The 17,822-nt window shown below is 38.1% G+C and overlaps 1 protein-coding gene across 2 annotated transcripts in view; it reads right to left on the reverse strand.

Annotated features, from left to right (window-relative positions):
* Positions 1-225: 225 nt before the first annotated feature.
* VEGFC (vascular endothelial growth factor C) overlaps positions 226-17,822 on the reverse strand; it is a 179,695-nt gene continuing 162,098 nt past the window's right edge. The window contains exons 8-9 of one of the 2 annotated variants that reach the window (XR_012158639.2): positions 7,405-7,557; positions 226-1,888 (exon numbers count right to left, since the gene is read on the reverse strand). The gene's annotated coding sequence lies outside the window, so the exon portion shown is untranslated. The remainder of the gene's footprint in view (positions 1,889-7,404; positions 7,558-17,822) is intronic. The other variant, XM_078852513.1, reaches the window with a different exon arrangement.

The raw sequence follows: 17,822 nt of genomic DNA on the forward strand, positions 1-17,822 counted from the left end.
ATAGAGAGGACTTGATTCTTTGCTCCCAGTCTGACTCCTTTCCACTGTGGTATCAGTGGAAGAGGTCAGAAAGCAACCGTAACTCAAGCATTTTGGGGACTCTCCTGGAATGGGGCCAAATCTCCACCATTCCCTCGGGGCTCCTCCCTTGCATAGGATCGTGTTTCCAATTGCAGGGGGCATGGTGTGTCTTCTGCTCTAGTGAATGGTCCCTGAAGGATCATGTACTGCCAGCATACATTGGAGTAGCCCAGTTTCTAACTGGGATCTAGGGATTACAAAGGTGGTGTAAAGCCATTGCTGTCCTTAACTACTTGGGACCTATGCCAAGATAGGTTGACTGGACTTGAAAACCTGACACTTAAAAGTCAAATAAATATGAAAATCAGGTGTGTTTTATAGTAAAATTAAGAGCTAAGCAATCATTTTACTTTTATACTGCTCTGTCACTGCCACTGATACTCAGTCATGATGGAAACTACCTGCTCCTTAGGAACAGTGGACCCTGGGGAAATTTTGGTTCATTGGTCTGATAGATTTCAGCCCTTTGCTTACTAGTCACTGGAGCTAAACTAGATTCTCAATACACAGTGCCTCCACTTAATGTCCAGGGGAATATATTAATATACATTAATTTCCCTACAATCTCTAGGACATTAGGAATTAAAAGCAATCCAGGAGAAACCAGTTCTAAAAAGGAGTGAACAGTTCAGCTGAGGAAAGGACAAGGTTTAATGAAAGAAGTGGAAAAGATATGACTTGAAGGAAAAGAAAGAGGCAGGAGAATCAAGGGGAAAAGATGAATGACCAATTAAACGCACAACAATAATCAGACTCTCCCTCGAATAAAAATATCCCAATAACTAAATGTAATCAAAATGCCACATAGAATAAAAAGGCATGTGGGTGCAACCCCAGCATTTATTTTCAGCTCTTGGTTGGTCAGTGGCACACAGATGGTCCATAGGAACACTGTTTTTTTGCTGGAGCCCTATAGGAGTGGCTGAACATATTTTTTTTACAGTAAAATGATCATAAGAACAAGGCAGTCTTGTTGCCAGTGTGCAATGTGGGGCCACATGTCCCTTCAGTTCTGAGTGAGCCTTCATCTGGCAGAGGGCCCTTACGGATTAGGACTTTATTCACCCTCAAGCCATTTCCTAATTAAGTGAAGTAACTGCAGTTCTCACTGTTAAGGCAGACCTTTCATTTTGTGAAGCAGGTCCCCAAATCCTTCCAGAGCACTGAAAACATAAGAAGTGAGGATGGCAGACTGTTCTGTCCATCTCGCTATAAACTCTGGGGGCTCCTTTTCTCCCTGTTAGGTCCAGCTTGTGATTGGTGATTGCTTGGATGGGTCACTGGCTTCTCTCCGAATCCCATCCTATCTGCTTTAAGGACTGGTCGCTGAGGGGGTTCTGGTCAGCCAGGACCCTTTGGCTGAAAGGCAAAATGGAATTCTCTCCCCTATGCAGCAGAGAACAACTGAGACGCTGTATCTCTTTATGCTGCTGGAAGCCAATCCTCTAACACTAAATAAACCACTCAAAGGGTAAATATCAGGGTTTTTTTTTTATGATATCCATTATCTACATTAACGAGCACATCAGTTACTACAAATGACTCACGGAATAAGTATGTGCTAAATAAAGAGAAACTATAGTTGTAAAACTTTTCATTCTGTACTCAAGCCTGGCGCATACTCTTAGGGTGAACCCAAGAAATAGAATGCTCCATGCAGCTCATAAATAGTGGCAGACATCCCACGTTTACCTATTTTTTTTTAATACCGGATGAAAAAACGCTTGTACTTAACTTTGACACTCTAGCTTTGCAGGTGAAATGTGACTCAGGTGGATACAGCTCCATTTCCTTTTACATTGATGATCTGAAAGACAAGAAAGGAAGCTAAAGCAATTGAGGATAGGGAAAAGCACTGAAAATATGTACAAACATGAAAGTAAGGTCTGAACCTGCTTAAGCTTACTTCATGCTTTGTTTCTTTAATCAGTAAATATGTCAAATCCAGTCCCATAGAAAAGAAATCTAAATTCTTTTATGGCCCCAACATTAATTCCACAAAAAGAGCAAATACTTTTCTAGGACATAAGGAAGACTTTATATTAAAATCTTACTGACTTAGATCCAAGAATCTTTGGGTTTCATTTTACAGTTATAAATGAAATAAACCAGCTTTACCTTTCCAGATTTCTGAATTGTAGCGATAGTTGAAATAATGTCAAGTGTTAATTCTCAGAATCCTAGCAATTAGGAACCTGGGTAACTTTTATGGGACAGTTTGATACTCTGCCCTTTTGGGCAGGAATACATTAGGAATGCAACTTTAGGTCTAAAGCCTGTAAAGTCTTCTCCACATGGTTAACTTTAAGCATGTGAATAGTCCATTGATACAATGCTACCAGCTACATGCTTAAAATTTAAGCATATGTGTAAGTCTTTACAGGATCATGAACTTAATTACCATCTATCAGTGTACAAGGGAACGATTTTATTGCAACAGAAATTAATAAGGCAGATCAATTTTTAAAGTAAAGTCTCTTCAGTGACAAGACCATCATCTGGTTTCCCTCAAACCTCTGTCTGCAACTGTCTTTTTCCCCCTCACGTCAAGAACTGTCTATGAAGTTTGTGAATTATTTCGGACACTCTGTAGTAGAACAGCAAAGATGAATAAATTAGGAAATATCTTATGAATTGATCTACTGGATGTCTAATTTAGGGTTCCTACTCATTTTGACCTCCTTTAACAAATCAGAAGTCCTTGTCTGTGGCTACTTGGCACGTACCTGGTTTATTCTGAATCACCCAATCAGGTTTTCTTTGTGGATTTATCATTGTAAGCAGGCAGCATTTGCCAATAATTACCACAGTGTGGTATCTGAGATTCCACAGTTATTTCCTATTTCAAATATGGGGCAAAACTGTGGTATCTTATTTATGACTATGCAGTAACTGTTGGCAAATACAGTCTGTGTAACGGCGACCAATGAATGTTTTGAGTAGAGACAGAAGTGAACAAACTCACAAACACCACATGGTCCGTGTTCAGGATGTTAACATTAAGAAATGCTTTTGAGTACAGCTCTACGCTAGAGATACAAAACATACATCTACTGTCAACTTAATAAGAAAGTTATTGTGTTAAACAGATAAACTAATTAGCGCATAGCTTTGACTCTCAACCCCTAGAGCTATGTGTCCATTACATTGTTCGTAATCCATATTAAATATGTTATATGGTCAGTCATTTGATATTTATTATATAATGCAGAATAGATTTTCCATGCAGGATAATATGACTCCTGTTAATGGGAATAGCACAAATAAGTCTGCAAACCTTAAGCTTTCCGCTTATTCCTGTTTTGCTTTATATCTGAATTAAATAGTGGTTTGAAAAATCTTAATTGAAGACATTAATGTTTTTTGCATAAGTGTCCAACGGGAATTCAATCACTTGGCACTGCCGTTTGTGCTGAAACATTCGGGTAGGTTGACTACTGTGCAAATGTTAGACTAATGAATTGAATCTAATGTCATGTAATTTTCCTACATTTCTACTCTAGAAAGAAAACCAGGGCTTTGATCCAAAACCATCATGTTTCCTGTTTTGGACAAGTAGCTGTGCAGTTTTACAGTGCTACGTGGAAAGATGCAGCTGGGGTGACAGAGTTACACATATTATATAAGCAAATACTCTACAAGCCTGTATGTGGGGAAGTAAATGAGCAGGGAAACACTTTATGAATTGCCCTTTTCTGAAAAGAACTGAAACTCCTTATCAAGAGAGAGGCAAGGTGGGTGAGGTAATATCTTTTATTGAAACAACTTTGGTGCGCTCATGTCCTTGGACCAACACTGCTACAACACTGAAAACTACTTATCAAGGTCCATTAGTGTGTCTCTGGCCTTTGTGTTCTCATCAAAAATAGTGCTGGTTGCCCAGGGCACAACATTAGATAGTTTTTATTTTTTTTACTTTGGTTATAATTAAAATGTTATTGGTATTCTGCACTAAAGTGAAATGAAAGAAACTGTGTGTTCAGCAGAAGCAGTTTTCCTACCTATCCTATGTGAATTTAAGGGAGAAAAATCTTTTTGAGGGCTAAATTGATCGATATAGGGGTTAGCTTTTGTTGCTATTTATTTTCATATGAAATGAAATAATGTGTAGAACGGTATTACCTTGTGGTAATTGCTACACAACCTGCATATGCAGATCTTGCTTTCACTCTACTATGGTGAAGTTGTGCCAAGTAATTACCAGAAATGGTAGCTGCATGTTTTGAGAGAATTGTGAATATTTGGAACTTGAAATTTCCTCGCTGAGCTAACTTTCTGAGATAATGCTATTTCACTAACAGGGAAATCTGTGTGACATTACATTCAGCCTCTCTTTGTTAGACAGCTTAAAAGCACTCTCTGCTACTGGAAGAGGAAGGAAGACTATGGGTAAATGGCGGGTTGTGGTTTCAAGACACAGAGTGGTGTAGAGAAGTGGCAGTAGCAACAGTACAGAGTTAGGAAGAAGTTCAGCTGTGCTAGTGGGGTGGGGGTATGGAGCAGTGAGAGAAGCCTGGATTTTCTAAAGTTCAGTGCAGACAAGGTAGAAGTTATGACAGTAGGGAGAAGAAAGCATTTGGGCAGAGTGGCAGGTTTTGCTGTCCCAATTATAATAATGCTAATTCCAAGTATTCCAAAAAGCATGCAATTAAATAATTGGGTTATTCTAATTTGCCTTCTGGGTCCTGAGCCTTTAAGGTACACTTGGGTCATCTTTTCAAGATTTTCCCTGAAAACAAGAAAGCTAGAAGCTGAAATTTGTATAGAATTGAAGTATACCAGGAACTGAAGCTTTAAGAAAAACAACAAATGTCACAAGACTCACCACAGAATCATGAGATTTACCAGCACTGCTGTTATTGACAGGGTACATCCGCCCATTGTGAATGTAATATGTGGTTGGCTTCTAGACCTCTGACTGTACCTGAATTCCATGGTAGCACTGCTTGATAGAAAGCCTTTTCCCATCTCCATTTAAGTTACATAACTGCACATACACTCTCCAATATGGGTCTTGCAACAGTAATCCAACTTCTATCATCTCCCAGCGAGATTACTGCTATATGCTCAGCATGGGGCCACATTTGACTCCCACTCAGAAATTTCAGCTAATATTGCTTCCTGCTTGCTTTGCATTGTCAGTCATCGAGAACATATAACCTCTTCAGAAGCTTCACTGTTTCCTTATTTGTTTCTGGACACAATTCATTCAAAAAGGTTTTGATACATACAGTTCTACCTGGTTTCAATCCTGGGTACCAGGCATAGTGCCTTTCTTACCATCAACACTGTCTATGATAGAGCCAATAAATGTCTGAGAAAGGAAGCAGTGCTCTTGGTAGAGGGTTCTGGACTCTAGAACTCAGGGTCTGATGGCCCAGTCAAGGGAGCAGTTCTGGTAATCTTAAAAGCAGGGTGCAAGGCTTATCAATGAATTCATGCAGATCTTTCTCTGAGCAGGTCGGGGATGAGACTATGGAAGATGTGGAGTTTTGGGGGAGAAAGTCCCTGTAATCTGTTTGACTTTTTGTTCTTTGTATAGGTTTTCTTTGCTTAAGATTTTGTTTACTGTAGAGAAGCATATTTTCTAAATAAAAAATGAATACATAAATAAATGTGAAGCAGTCCATTATATTGGCCAAAAAAAAAAAAGAATATTCCCCTCTCTTCCTCCAGTTTGAAATGCAAATCTTTGAAATTTCCTTTTGATCTGAATCTCAATTATGGTCTGCAGCACGTGTCACTTACCTAAGTTTTCTTGATTATCTAAATCCCTGTTTATAGGAATATTCCCTCCAAAACATTTTTGAGAAAATATGTTGTACTGCAAGCAACAAAATACGTAAACTGTACTTTTAGTAAGAACATGATTTTTTTTAGCCTATTTTTAAATAGTAGTTTTGGTTTGGCATGTCTGGAATACTTACATATTCTTACTTTGTGCTCAAGGTAATCAGAATCCTTGGTAAATCTATTCTGAAGAACCCTCGAAATTAGAAATATATCATCTCTAAGTTCTTTTCTTTTCCCCAAACCATGAACTTTTCCAGTTCATGTCGAGTTTTGAAATTCTATATGCAGGGGTTCCAGAGTGCTGCCTATAGACAATAATGTTACCCTATTCCTCTTGTGAAAACATTGCTGCTGTCCTGCCTGGAAAAAAGTAGATTGTGGGAAAGGGAGAGAACTGGCTCAAGAGAGACTCCACTAAGATTCTACTCCATACAGACTCCAACGAGAGACTGCTGAATTGGAATTAATTTGCAAACCGGATACAATTAACTTAGGCTTGAATAGAGACTGGGAGCGGATGGGTCATGACACAAAGTAAAACTATTTCCCCATGTTTATTTCCCCCCCAAACCCCTACTGTTCCTCAGATGTTCTTGTCAACTGCTGGAAATGGCCCACCTTGATTATCACTACAAAAAGTTTTTTCTCCCCCCCGCTCTCCTGCTGGTACTAGCTCACCTTACCTGATCACTCTGGTTACAGTGTGTATGGTAACGCCCATTGTTTCATGTTCTCTATGTATATAAATCTCCCCACTGTATTGTCCACTGAATGCATCCGATGAAGTGAGCTGTAGCTCACGAAAGCTTATGCTCAAGTAAATTTGTTAGTCTCTAAGGTGTCACAAGTCCTCCTAGACTTTATATTGGCTTCCTAAGAACAGAATTACTGGAATTGAGTATTAGGGCTCCAGGGATGATCTTGCAGGGTGCTGAGTGCCTTCAACTCCCCCTGAAGTCTGCTTAAGTCCTTGGCAGTTAAGGGCACTCCACATGCTTCAGGAGATGCTGAACATCTCATAGAATCAAATCCTAAAAGCAGCTGCCTTGAACACTGATCACAATCATCTTTGCTAGTTTGAAAAGGCTTATGCAAGAGCGAGGAGCCACTTCTTGCTATTGTTTTGCTTTTGAATGTCTGTCATTAAAAATCTGTATTTATTTTTCTTTCTTGAAAATTTATGAATAGTATTAGACCTATAATTAATCATATTAAGTTATATGAAAATTTTGAAATGTTCTTTGCATAAATTGTGGTTAAAACTCTCTAGAGTATAAGCTTAATATTGTTTTCTGTAATTTACATTGACAAGGGAGGAAGATTAGATCTTTAACACAATTACGCAATGTTTGGCAGATTCTGAGGGTAAATTGTAAGTGATTAGAATAAAGGAATAATTCAAACAAAAAAAAAAGAAAAAAGTAGTCTAAAGGCAAACTTAGTTAAGTACGGATTTATTTGATGCTTGCCCCCTCTTATCAGGGTACATGGGGAAGGGGAAATTCAGCCAAGAAAAGTGACTTTCCCTACCTGCCAGACTGGTTTTCTGTTCAGCAGAGACAACAACTTGGACAGATTGGTGTTCCTTCCGTCTACAAACAGAACGGCCATCATAGAATTTATTTCCATTGAGCAGCTCTCTTTAGGATCTCTTCTTGGCAGGTTCCCCAGGTTCCTTAGCTACTATATACAACAGTTGAAGAAAACCTCAAAACTTTGTGCAACAGGAGCAATCAACAGGAGTGTACATAAAACAAGCAAAGGGTAACATTCTTACAGGGGAAAGGACAATTTAGGGCCTTTCAGGAATAGAACAAGTGAAGGCCCTAATAGAAGCCAGTTCTGGGAGTGTTCCCGATTATATTTTCTCTATAGAAAACTGTTAAAGGTATAAGAGTAACAGCCGTGTTAGTCTGTATTCGCAAAAAGAAAAGGAGTGAGCTGTAGCTCACGAAAGCTCATGCTCAAATAAATTGGTTAGTCTCTAAGGTGCCACAAGTACTCCTTTTCTTTTTGTTAAAGGTATAAGGAAGTCCCTTTTCTATGCAGCATAGGCTCCAGTTTCAAGAGACAAGAGACATCAATATTCATTCCCATGTAAACTCTGTACTTTGGAAGCAAGACTTGTTTATGTGTCTGCTGCTGAGACTTTACATCCAAAGGCAGTGGTTAGCTCAGTGGTTTGAGCATTGGCCTGCTAAACCCCGGGTTGTGAGTTCAATCCTTGAGGGGGTCATTTAGGGACCTGGGGCAAAAATTGGGGATTGGCCCTGCTTTGAGCAGGGGGTTGGACTAGGTGACCTCCTGAGGTCCCTTCCAACCCAGATATTCTATGATCAGATTAAGCCTTTCCTTTCACCTTGTGAAGGCATCTGTCTAGGTAGATTAGACAGACACATAAAATGAGTACCTCAGTAGGGGGGAGGCTGCACTTTTGTGTAGGATTTGGAAAAATCTGGAAGATCGTGTTTAGTATTGAGAATGTACATTCATGTATGAAATCATCTCTGTACCATCTAATCCTTGCATTTTAGAAGCCACAATGACAACTAGAAAGCTTGGGCATGGATACATGTAATCCAACAACAGAGGCTTTCTTTTTTGGGCCCTTGGATCTGGGATCCCTTTTCTGGGCTTTAACTGATGAGCTATTTTTGAACAATGGCATTTGCAGTGGCCATATATTTGCTGACTGTTGTAACTGGTCATTAACAGTAAGCTGCTGCCTTGAGATACTGCCTAAGTGATGACTCTGTCCGTTGCCCATGTTCTTCAACTTCCTTCTAGTTTGGGATATTTTGGCAATGGGTTTGATCAATGAGGGCCACAAGATAGGGAGCAAGATAATTAGTTTTATAATGTAGCATATGTGGTGGATACAGTGTTCATCATTAAAGTCATCCTTTGCCCAAAAAACACAGATTTCCTATATACCTAATATAGGAGGCAACAACGTGGTTTCATTTGGCAAGCACTGATTTTTTTTAAAAAAGATATCTGCTGTGTTGTTTGTGACAGTTTTACTATGTAAGGTGAAAATGTTATGTTGACCAGACTTAGGAAACCTAAGGAGATCATCTCCCTTCATTGAGGAAGAATAGGTGTCTGCCTGGCGTGTGCTGGGACATCGGCACATCTGGAATATTTTAGCTACTACCTATCCCAGTGTGGTGCAGTAGCAACTTTTAAAATGACAGGACTTCCCTTGGGAAGCCAATCAGGAATGCTTCTACTCGTGCGAATGAAGCAAACAGCCCACCATATCCAGGCTGACAAATTCTGGATACTAACCTGTGAGAGGGAAGTAATATGCTGACCTCAAATTACACACATTTAAGTATAATATGTGCTATTAATGCTGTTGTATAAGTGTTATTTTTTGTATTTGGACTTTAATAAAGCCATATTTTGTTACCAATCCATTGCATCCTCACTATACTATGTCTTGAGGCTATGCATCGTTAAACAGTTTAAAACAAACAACTGCCAAGCTGTTTTGTGTAGAGGGTATTTTGGTGTGAAAATTACAGCTCTCTACCTGCATAATCTACCTTTCACTTTAAAAATAAGTTAGATGATAGAAAAAATCTGTTGGCTTTTGTACTGTGAGCCTGAAGAAGTGTTATTTATTTTATTATTTTTGTTTGTCAGTTATTCTGGTGAGGAAAATGGTTTCCCATAGCTCTTCTTACCTGTTGGCAGCAAACCATCCTCCTTAGTACATCCCAAGTGTGTGCGTTTTCATATCACCACGTACTTTTTCCCTCTTTTTTTCCCTTTGACACAGCAAAACCAAATAAACTTTGAAGAGGCCTCTCAAGGGACTTGTGAGCTGTTATAAAATTGATACTTAGATTTTAGCAGTTCTTATTTTTTCAATGTGGTCTGGAATGACTATCCCTCTGATTACTGTCTGCATTTTGTTAAGGAAATTATCTTAATTGAACTTTCAGCATATAAATACATGTAAAGCAAAACATGCAACTTTTCTTAATAAATACTCACTTGTGGTTAAAAAACAAAAAGGGGGGTCACTTATTTTAATAACGTAATCAAAAGGTATTTTATTGCTATTGTGTAAGAAGCTGTTACTGAAGTTGAAGTTAGACATATTGTGTGACTTTTTTTTTTAAATTCGAAGTAGTTTGCTAACTCCCTCGGGCCCTTAGCTTTGACATTTATGTAATCTGCATTATGCAAACTAATACCAGTTCCTTAGTCAGTCAGGTTTTCAGACTTTGGAAAGTTCCTTAAATAGCTAACTGATCATTTTCAGCCACCAGATTTTCATCAATCTTCCACATGAGAGGATTAGAAGTTCCAAATATGTGCAAGATCTGACCTCTCCACTCCAGCTAGTTCATCCTTCTTGCACTTTATGATCTCTTTTCGCTTGTCACTTGCTTGCAGCTTGAACTGTAATTTCAACAGGAATATTTTGTTTCTAATTTAATCAGACTTTACTCCAGCTATCATTTTTCTAGCAGGCCATCCACAGCAGACACGAAGTACTTAAACCCAAAATCTATACATCTGAGATCTGAGGCAGTTAAGTTTTGTTTTCTAGATGATGTCTTGCATGTCAGTCTGCTATGCTCACTTTGCTGTGCAAAAGGTTATTTAACTATGCCAGGGAAGGAGGCATTACAGGCAGAGATCTGATGAGTTTGGGGAATAACCCCCCCCGCGCAATCCTTGTGCCATTAAAATCAGTTGATAGGGAACAGTGATTCTAAGCTAAAAAGATATGTACACAAATGTTTTATCTTCAGCAGAGGGATGGAAAAAGTGAAAGTGAGAATTTGCATGCTCCTTGTAGAAGTAATCAAATGCTGAGATATTACAGTGATGGGCGTGGTGCAAGTACATGGATGAATAGATAGCCTTAATGTTATAATTATTCTCCTCACTGTTTTTATGTCAGTGTCATTCTATTGACTTCAGTGGAGTTACTCCTGATTTACACCAGCATGAAAGGAGAATTGGCGCCACTAGGCTGCATTCCTCTTAACATTCCTCTGGGGTTACACAGTATGAGAGCAGAATTTGACAATACCATCTTTTTACAGTTTGTTTCACAGCCTTAGAAAATGTAAAAGAAATTCTTCTATTTAAGAATTTTACCCCTGCAGACAGTTGGCTCTGGTAATATGTGCAGGTAGCTTGACTAATAAGGATAACAGCATTAAATAGGAAGCCTCTCAGGTTTCTGCCCTGAGTTTCTACTGTGGAACCAATGGCAGTCCTGCGGTTAATGCTAGACAGACGCTTCATGTTGACTTTATAAAACATTTTGCCATTTAGAACTCTGTTTTTTTCCTGGAAGACTTGAGGAAAAGTCAGAGTTATTAAGGACATGGAGGAGAATTTATACTGTTACTTTCCTGTCTTCAGGACATTTCACTCCATTTGAGTTTACGTAATAAGATTTGTTCCTCTCAAAATGTTTTGCATTCCTAAGTCATTTTAACTTTTATGCATAAACTAAAAATCAAAGTAATGCCTTTCTCCTGGGAAATGCATTGGTCTCAAGAAATATATAAATGTTCAATAATGATTATCTATGTCAACAGCTATAATGATAAACCAACAGACTGCAGCAAAAGAACAAAGTGCACATCATGTAAAACTAACAGAATTCCTACTTGATGAATGTAGCTGAGTTCTAACAAATTAAATTTATCCTACAAGTTAATGAAACTATAGCAAATATACAAAAAGTTGTACCTTTGCCTGTAATGCTCTGTGGAGGTCATGAATATCTCATGAAAATAAAGTCATTACTCAAAGGGCCAAGGAACATGTCTTATCTATGCTAGTAAAGCACAGTGAAAGTTAATAATGGGACTACTCACATGAGGTAGATTAACAGGCTTTATTCTTGGATTTGCCACAGCTCTGGAACTGCCAAGCAGTATGAAATTGTCATCTAGTAACACTCAGGACAATGTCATCTTATTCTGAAAGTTACCCAACAAATTCTGGTATTAACAAAATCATCATCTTGAGATGTGAATAGGTTATATAATTTCACTACTGCTAATTACAGACAGTGTAGGCAGTGGTGGTGAAGGTTGCTTAAAATTAAACTGAACCAAATTTCATTGGGCGGGGGAGATAAAGGGGACACTGTCAATTTAAATTTCATCCAAAATTTAAATTAAAACAAGTACAAAACCCAAGAGCCATGTTGTGATGACAGTAGGACCTTTGGAGTAGGCACAACTATTACACACATTTCTGTGAGTTTTTAAATTGAAATGCGAACAGTTATTTTTAAATAAATAAGCATTGCATTGCAAGCTCTGGTATGCAGACATTGAAAGTGAACCTGACTATAAAGCAAAGTGAAATTGACTTCATTCACCTTTCACTGACCATACTGATAGTCTGATCCAGCACCTGCAGAAGTCATTGGAAAGGGTCCCTTTGACTTTAATGGGTGTTGGATCAGGCCCATATGACATAAACAGCTAAAAGTAAATTGGAATTAAAATTTCTTTCCAGTGTAGTAATATAAAGCACTGTTATCAATATAGATAGATAAATATGTTTAACATGTAGGATTTTTTATCTCACACCTTTCACTTGGCTCTGTACTTACTGGTTTCAGTGAAAATACCAGGAGAGAGGCTAGTCTTTCTCTGAGTTACCTTAAACCAGGAAGGCCTTTTGAATTCTGCTGTGTGTTCTTTACAGCCTCTCATGGCAGGGGAATGGCGCATGGAGCAATTATTCTGTGAATGATAGGAAATGCCAATAGCCAGCCCTTATTAGCTTGCTGCTAGGCTACTTTTGGTAGCTTACGAAGGGATCTGGCAATGTTCATGATATAGGAAATTACTTCTTTTAAAGTAGGAGAACAAGAGCAGAAGCATTAGCTGCTTAAGAGGCTAGTGGGCTTTCTTACTCCTATATTTTGGGAATGTTTGCACAGTTGTGTAAATGATGGCGTGTGCTATAGGGCCAAAAGGGTCTGTCTCAATGGAGCTCCCCAAAAAAGCAAATATGGTGGCCAGCTAATTTTTAAAGTATTTAGTTCAGTAGCTCGTTCTAGATGAGTGAGTTCTATCTACTGCATGACCAAGCAGCTAGGGGCATGACAATGACAGCCTACAATACGACGAAACTGGGAAAGCCTGGGTCTTCATTCTGTCCAGGCTTTCAGCATTCCTCCACACTGCAGTTTGACACTCTCTTTATTAGTGCTAAGTATCAGGGTGCAGCCATCTTAATCTGTATCCACAAAAACAAGGAGTCCGGTGGTACCTTAAAGACTAACAGATTTATTTGACCATAAGCTTTCGTGGGTAAAAACCCCACTTTAGTGCTGCCGTCAAAGCCTATGCTGCCAAATATCATTCAATGATGTTAAACCCTTTCTTCAGATGTGGAAAATATAATAGACAATCTGAGGGGAAACTTAGACCTCAGCCAGACCATTTTAAATGATTTCCATTTACAGTAAAATGTGTTTTAAGGTTAGTTAATATTTTAAATGTGGAATTTTAATTGTGCACCATGTCTGAATTTTAAAAAAAATTCCATTGTGCTTTTGTCAGCTCTCCATAGGCTCTTAGGGCAGGAAGAACTTTTAAAGAACAGTTTGCTCACCAGACAGCCTTTCTGTAAACTCTCCCAACTCTCTCTCTTCCACCTGTAAGTCCCTTCCGACAATGTATGCTTTGAACTCCATCAGCTGGGCTCCTGCTGTTCATCTTCCTGAAAACTGGCCCAGAATTTCAGTAGAGACCTATAAATTTAATTTTGTGTAAAAATAGTAATAAAAATTAAATTCAAGGAAGATGCAGGTGGATAGTGTCTCTCAGGTCAGCTCTTCTGGAGAAATGGCATTTTTCCAGCAGCTGCTGTTTAGTATTAGGTACTTGTGAGTCTAATTCTATAAGCGAACTGTATACTGGAGATAATATATTGTTCTTTCCCCCTTCTGATTAATCAAACATGCTGGAACAATCTGCACAGAATAGGATTGTTGGTGATTTTTGCCAGATCTTGCTGTCATGAACATAATATACAACTGCATTGAAATGATGCCATCATATGCTTGATAAATGTTGGTTAAATAACATTCAAACTGTTCCTGGATTATAGTTGTGGCAGCAAAATGACTACACATACTCTCATGAAAGTAGAAATGTTTCACAGTGAGTTAGAAATATTGTATCTGGTTGATTTGTATATGTTATATTCTAAGCTACCTAGTTGCTTAAATGAGCTTACGGTAATGATGGAAGGGTAAAGGCTTGAGGAGGCTTTCACACCAAGGAGAATTATATTCATGGCTCCATTTAATATCTATTTTTATATGATTTTTGTCTAGTATCAAAATTATTTGGGCCAAGTTCTACTGCATTATCCATATGCAACTACATTGACTTCAGGTGGGTTGGCTGCATTCACATCAGTAACTCTCTCCCTCACAACCACTTCTTCACATGCTTAATCCTGCTGGGGAAAATTCTTGCATGTTCACAACTTACCTTTTAGGGAAACGGCATATATGTACAGCGTGGAAATTTAATGTGGCTTAAAAAAAAACAGACATGCAAGTGTAAGGAAAATGTTGGATCCAGGATTAATTCATGGGTGACACTTGCCAGCAGAGATTCTTCTAAGGAGGACATGCTTTATCCTGTTTTGGGTCCAACACTGTGTGTGTATATTGGCACTTGGCATACCTGTCACTTTTGCAGCACACACATTCACATCGCCAGCTCTGCTCCCATATGGCTTCATGTTGGTTGAGGGTTTCCCAAAATACTTTCAAGTCTGAAACTTACTAGACTGATTTATATCAAGAAAGCTCCTTTGTTTTACAGTCTTCACTTGAAGTGTTTTGACATCATTTTGGTCTCCAATAGCCATTGCTGTAGCATCCATCCTTGCTGCTCTTCGTGTGGCTAATAGCTGCTCTATTTTGTTTCTGTTCTGCTGGAACCTTCCTTTCTCCAGCACCACTTCTCCTCCTGCAGATTGTGTTACTAACTAGTATGCATGAATCTCTCTTGTTTACTTGACTTGGGCCCTGCTTGCTGCTCAAAACTGCCAGCTACACCTTTTCTTCACATTAAGTTACATCATCATACAACAATGAAACTTCAGCAATATACTCCTCACTTCAGAAGGATTAAAGGATACCCTTACATCAGGCTGTCTTCTGCAAAGGATTTTAATGGCAATGAATTGCTTAAGCCTGGACAAATAATTTCACTGTGACTCATGCCTGAGGCAAAGCACAGAACTTGCAGTTCCCAGAGTGGGGGTGGGGTTACACTGGTTTTAAGAGATCAGTGTGATCTCTTACCCTTAGGCTTTCTAGGGGTTTTCAGAAGGCAGCCTTACTCTGGTCTTCCTCAGCCCCTGCACTAGGGGAATTGTCTCCCAGCCACAAAAAGGGTTTTTAGGGCACCTTTATGCCACTCTGGCCCCTTTACCTGGGATACAGTTAATAGAGCTGGCATGTTTACTTACTAAATGTACAAGAACAACATATTTACTTATAACATGTTTTTCATTTGAGCATATGACTGAGTTTTTCATATTTTTCATTTAGCTTTGAAATAAAAAAACCCAACATTCTTTCAAAGAACAAAATGCATGAAACAATAAATCATACACAAGAGAAGTAAATAATATAAATATATTATCTCCTGTTTTAAAAGACCACACAAATGAACACATACAGACAGTTAAGTGTATAAAAAGCAGTGAGCATCTTTTAGCTAATATGTAATTTATAGATTATTAGCATTAAAATTAAAACTAGAAAGATAAACCATCACAAGATGTTATTGATATTCAGGGAGCTAGGATAGACACAACCTTTCAGCATCTGAATCCAGGTAATCACTTATATAAAATAAGGTCTTTTATTATTATTATTAAGCTAAAACAGATTATAATTTGTTTCTCTGTGTGTCTTTCTACATGTCATTAATTAAAAGAAACGTAGTGGGAAATAATAGTGAGCCAGGAAACCTAGGCCCAGGTCTTGCAACTAGAAGCATGTGAGCAAACCCCTGCACTTGCATGGAGTCTCATATATAAGTCAATGAGAATCCACTAGTGCAGGAGGCCACCCGTGCAGTGAATTGCAGGATCAGGGCCCAGATAATAACTTAGATGACAACGCTAATAGCTTTCTAATGGAGATTCTGAGTTGTTGTTAGAGATATTATGAAAAAACTGATATTTTACCAAACTGCATTTCAGTTTTTCTTCTATTATGTTGTGAAAACAACTACAATCCTACAAATTATAATAGAAGTATTTTGCAAAAGGGTACAGGATATAGTTCCAGTATGTTTAAAGAAACAAAGTGAACCTTTAATTAAGAGATTCTTAATAGCAATAGTCTGAGGTATCCAAAATCTGAATATTTGTAGATTTAATAAATTTTCCATAAATTCTTAATTACGCAGAACAAGCATATTGTTTTAAGTGCATCAGTAAGTTTGAATGCTGCTCTTCTCTAAAGGGTAGGCTTTGATCTATCATTAGTCTTACAGTTTTGTTTTTTGTACATCATTAGTATGTTCTAAATGTACAAGGTTTCTTGGTTTTGTTTTTTAAATTAGAGTCTGAAATTTGTCAAATATAGTTTGAGGAACTTTTACTGGAGAGAAAAATAATAGTCAGTGGGATATAAGGAACAGAATGTGGTAAAGAAATGAAATCAGATTTCTATTCAGAAGACAGACAGACAATCCTGAGGTAGCTGGAGAATGAATGGGCTATCAAATCTGCATTTTCAGGGACCTTGAGGTATCTTACAGTCTCATCAAAGTGTGCATAATGTTGATGGAATTTATTTGTGTATCAGGGCAAGGATGAATCTCATATGTTTCTATTTACCTTCAATATTGGTATTTCTGCTATCACAGTGCTGTCTATAGCCTGCTGGAAGTGATCTAATACATGGAAGTACTATAGCAATGTGATTAGAATATCTCATCATATTTATAATTTGTCCAACACACAATGATGCTACCCTACACAACTTATTTTCCTTACATAAAATACGCTGTCTTTTGGGAAATTTTAGTTATTAGCCTTAATATAAAATGCACCCCAGGATGTCTTGTTGTTCTTCCTTTTTTTTGTACTTACTCTATTAGGTACCTAAACTCCATTTAATGCTCATATTAATTTATTATTCTCACCAGGGAAACCTAATAATATTACAGGAGGCAGTAGTGAAATTAATATTGTACTTCCTAAATCTGATCTTAGTAAAAGTAATTAGCTTGGTTTTATTTCTGAAATTTTTTTCAAAATCTGTCTCTTTGTGGAGTTAGCAAAGTTGCACTCTGGAGTTTAGCCTGGTAACCTAAGAGGGTTAAACATTGGACAGTTTTGCAGGTGTATGCATTTTCAAGCAGCAAAGCAATTTGGTTTGCTGTTAAGTCCCTTTAAATAGAGAGATTTCTTCAATTTTCTGAAGTAGTAAAAAGCATGTGATGTAAGTTATTAAAGACTTTACGTTTGGTGTTTTAGAAACAGATAATTTGCTGCAACAAAAATGTTTGAGTTTAAGGAACTGATTTGAATTATTGAAGTCAGTAGCACTACTTAAGTGCAATGCTGGATCGGGGCCAGAGTGCTCATCGCTAGGCTGGATTGAGCTCCCGAACTTCAGAGAGGTCATAAATTGGCCTCTAATATTTCAGAGCAATTTTACATAGCCATTTTTTGGGCAGGAAGTTTTTCATTGCAAGGTTTGCACAGGCAGAAACGCATTTTTGCACGCAAACTGTATCTGTATGGGCTGATGGGCTTTGTACATACACAATGCGAGGTTCTGAGCCAAGTACTTTTAGAGGTTGCTTTTATATACACAGTTTTTAAATCATTACTAATCACTTATAGCTAGACTGTGCCCAGTGTTGGGCTGGTGTATGGTTGCCCAGGTGGTAGCAAGTGTAGAG

Source organism: Lepidochelys kempii, chromosome 4 (assembly GCF_965140285.1).
Source record: "Lepidochelys kempii isolate rLepKem1 chromosome 4, rLepKem1.hap1, whole genome shotgun sequence".
Lineage (NCBI taxonomy): Eukaryota > Metazoa > Chordata > Testudines > Cheloniidae > Lepidochelys > Lepidochelys kempii.